Source organism: Phyllobates terribilis, unplaced genomic scaffold (genome assembly GCF_046119375.1).
Source record: "Phyllobates terribilis strain yellow unplaced genomic scaffold, ASM4611937v1 Scaffold_7__3_contigs__length_470593459, whole genome shotgun sequence".
Taxonomy (NCBI): Eukaryota; Metazoa; Chordata; class Amphibia; order Anura; family Dendrobatidae; genus Phyllobates; species Phyllobates terribilis.
The window spans coordinates 123,323,951-123,328,303 of NW_027362767.1; positions in this window are offsets into that span (position 1 = coordinate 123,323,951).

Here is a 4,353-nt window from a genome sequence, read left to right on the forward strand (position 1 = left end):
TGGATGGCAGCGTTCTGCTGCCATCCAGCCTGTCATGTGAATGCAGCAGAGCTGAAGCTGTCGTGGGAACCATGGAAAGGTAAGGATGATGTTGCTTTATTATTTTACTTTTATTGCAGGAGATCGTTGGCTTCAGCTGGAATGGGCGTGATGGTAAGTATGGTTTAATTTAGAACAATAAAGAATTCTGTCTTTATTTCAATTAAAGGACTTTATTCTGGGTGTTTGTGTTTTTTTTTTAACTTTGACTATGGGGTTAGTAATGGGGATGTCTTATAGACGCCTCTCCATTACTAACAAGGGCTTGATGTCAGCTGGCATTAAAAGCTGACATCAACCCCAGCCCTATTACCCCACTGCCACCGCTACAGGGCAGTGGGAAGAGCAAAGCTAAGTGCCAGAATTGGCGCATCCTATGGATGCGCCATTTCTGGGGTGGCTGACGGCTGGTGTTTCTAGCCTGGGAGGGGGCCAATATTCATGGCACCCTTCCTGGGCTATTAATATCAGCCCCCAGCTGTCTGCCTAGCCTTTGCTAGCTATTAAAATAGGGGGGACCCCACGTCATTTTTTTAGGGGTCCCCCATTTTAATAGCTAGTAAAGGCTAGGTATTCAGCTGGGGGCTGATATTAGTAGCCTGGGAAGCTCCGTGGGTATTACCCCCTTCCCAGGCTTCAAACATCTGCCCCAGCCGACTGCTTAACCTCTGGTAGAGACTAAAATTACGGGGAACCCCACGCAAATTTTTTTTTTAATAAATCCTTTATTTTAACACTAACAGACAAGTACAGTGATCAACACTATCACTGTACTTCTTATAAATGTGACTGACATGTTTCTATCTATCTAATCTATGTGTGATGCTCTATTCTTTCTGTTATAAATTGTCGGGTACCGCTGCTGAATTGCCGGCCGGCTTTTTTAAAGAGATGGTGCATGAAAACACTATTATTTTTTTTTAATAAATCCTTTAACACTAAATGACAAGTACAGTAACCAACACTGTCACTGTACTTCTTATATATGTGACTGACATGTTTCTATCTATCAAATCTATGTGTGATACTCTATTCTTTCGGTTCTAAATTGTCGGGTACCGGAGTATGCCGCTGCTGAATTGCCGGCTTTTCATGTTTCACTGTGAGCACTGTTCCCATCGATTTGGGCAACCACGGTAATGCCACAACCACCATGGCTGTGGCATTACAGTGAGTGGCAGACAATCCCTGCATGATTGGTGCTCTAAATAGCGCCAGACATGCAGGACACGCTTTTGGTGCACGAACAGTTATCGAACATAACCTTGAACAGCCAAATTTTTTGCAAATCCTTCGCGTTCGTTGAACGACTCGAACACCGCCCAAAACAACTCGAATTTGAGATTGGCGAACAGTTTTAGTCGAACACCACTCATCTCTACTGTTAACTTGCGATTTCTGAGGCTGTGACTCGGATAAACTTATCCTCAAAAGCAGAGGTGACTCTTGGTCTACCTTTCCTGGGATGGTCCTCATGTGAGCCAGTTTCTTTGTAGCGCTTGATGGTTTTTGCAACTGCACTTGGGAACACTTTCAAAGTTTGCCCAATTTTTCGGAGTGACTGACCTTCATTTCTTAAATTAATGATGGCCACTCGTTTTTCTTTACTTAGCTGCTTTTTTCTTGCCATAATACAAATTCTAACAGTCTATTCAGTAGGACTATCAGCTGTGTATCCACCTGACTTCTGCACAACACAACTGATGGTCCCAACCCCATTTATAAGGCAAGAAATCCCACTTATTAAACCTGACAGGGCACACCTGTGAAGTGAAAACCATTTCCGGTGACTAGCTCTTGAAGCTCATCAAGAGAATGCCAAGATTGTGCAAAGTAGTCATCAAAGCAAAAGGTGGCTACTTTGAAGAACCTAGAATATAAGACATATTTTCATTTGTTTCACACTTTTTTGTTAAGTATATAATTCCACATGTGTTAATTCATAGTTTTGATGCCTTCAGTGTGAATGTACAATTTTCAAAGTCATGAAAATACAGAAAAATCTTTAAATGAGAAGGTGTGTCCAAACTTTTGGTCTGTACTGTACTTTCAGTGAAAATATAACTTGAAGAGCCGGCCAGCTTCTCCCGACACCGCACTAGTTGATTAACAGGTCTCTCACTTTGCACACACGAGAGATACCTGTCCATCACCTGGAGCAACATGGGAAAAGCCAACTGGTGGCCATGCCGGACTAGTCAGATCTTTCTATGGCCCCAGAGGGCACTTCAAACTATATTGTCTCTGAAATGCTGGAGCATTTCAGAGAAAAACACTCCTGGCTGCAATTGTTCAGCCAAGCTCTGATTAATGCTGCCCGTGGTTTGGGCAGCAGGAATCAAGTGACAGGTTCGCTTTAATGCTATGCTAATACTGTGAGGTTTTTCTTACATTCTTCCTTTTTTCAGAATTCAGAATATTCATTGCAATATATTGTCTTTATTCCTTCCATATTCACTTGGGTTCTCAAAAACTGCATAATTATCCTCAAGCTTCTATTGTCTGGTTTTATTTTATATCTTAGCCTTGAGTCATGAAAACTTGATTCCTGATTATATTATATATATAAATATATATAATGATAAGAACTCCATATATTATAGGAGTTTTTGTGATGATTTTGTGAGAATAGCTCCCTCAGAGAATCAGAGGAATAATTGATTCAGTCTCAAAGACAGTGTGATAATGTGAGAGTCTCTGGTGGACTCATCACTGAGGAAAGTTAATATGTGCCTAATATTTAATATATAATGTAACTCAGTCCTCATAAGCTCTAGATTTGTCAAAATAAATCTATCTTTGTATATAACATTTGGATTGGAGGCAGGGAGAAGCCTCTACTCCAAAGACATACTGATAGGGAATGCAGATTGTGAGCCCCAGTAGGGACAGTGCCCATAATGTCTGTAAAATTGTCTGAATTGTAAAGCGCTGCGGAATATGTTGGCGCTATATAAATAAAAAGATTATTATTATAGATGCCATAATACTTGGGGAGAGTTAGCCAGAATAAGATCTGCATCTACTGTCCACCTGGAGACTAAAGATCATTTCAGTTTTATTGCTTGTGATGGTCAATGATGACTGAAGAGTTAAAGTGTATCTGTCACCACTTTTTCACAATACATTCTGTCTGGAATTTGGCATGCTGGACAGTTCGGGGGCTGCATGCCTTTTATAAAGGAGAAACTGCACTGATAATGCCAGTTGTGCTGTATCAGTGCAGTTTATAATGTTAGAAGAAGAAATGGACCTGTGTAGCATCATAGTCACATGACTTCAGGTCCTTCCACAGCCTGGAGAAACTGCAGAAGAAGTTAGATACTCGAGACTTTTCCTTCCAGCAGAATTTGAAGAACAATAGAGAAAATAATACTGTAAGTGGTGGAAGGGAGGGAACGGGCACAATACCAGTTTGATTGAGGGGCTTAATGCTGGTGTCAGAGGGGGCAGAACTCTATAAAATATGAGATTAAGAATCACTGTGTGGCTACTGCTCCGGCCACTGATCAGACATCCACAGGACAAAGTAAAGGCTGCTGAAAGAGAAAGAAGGAGAAATATGTTCCAGGCATTGCCAAGGCTGGACAAGGACCATAAAGATAAGAAGTAATTTTATTCATACAATGCATTTCGGAGTTGATCCAACACCTTTATCAGGTACCTGATGACAGTCTGCACATTAAACCATATCCCTTTTCAGCAAAGATGGTTTGTAAGGCTATGTGCCCATGATGCAGAAATGAAGCAGAAAATTTCTGCAGCATTTCTGCATCTCCCTGGCAGAAAAAAACGCATGCGGATTGTACATGCGTTTTCCTGCGTAATACATGCGGATTCACATGTGTTTCTGCATGCGGATTGACAAGCGCTTTCAAAGCGATTTTAGCATCACTTGGAAAGTGCTTGACAACTAGGTCACACTATATAAATCCATGCAAACAGCATGGATTTATATAGTGTGACCTTTAAGAATGGTTAAAAATAAAAAAATAAACCTATACTTACCTTCCGATGGCCCGGCGTGTGTTGCTGCGCTCCTTCCTGGCTGCCAGCTGATCGCGAGACACTGCACTGAAGGGCCTGCGGTCACATGACTGTGACGTCACCGCAGGTCCTGCAGTCTGCTGGCAAGCACAGGGAAGGAGACCGGGGGCCGTCTGAAGGTGAATATAATCTTGATTTTTTATTTTATTCTTTTATTTACAGTTTCTATGGTACCTGGGTCCGGAGGAGAGTCTCCTGTCCTCCACACCCGGGTACCATCCGCACATTAGAACGCGCCAATTACGCAAGTACAGATGCAGTCTTGTG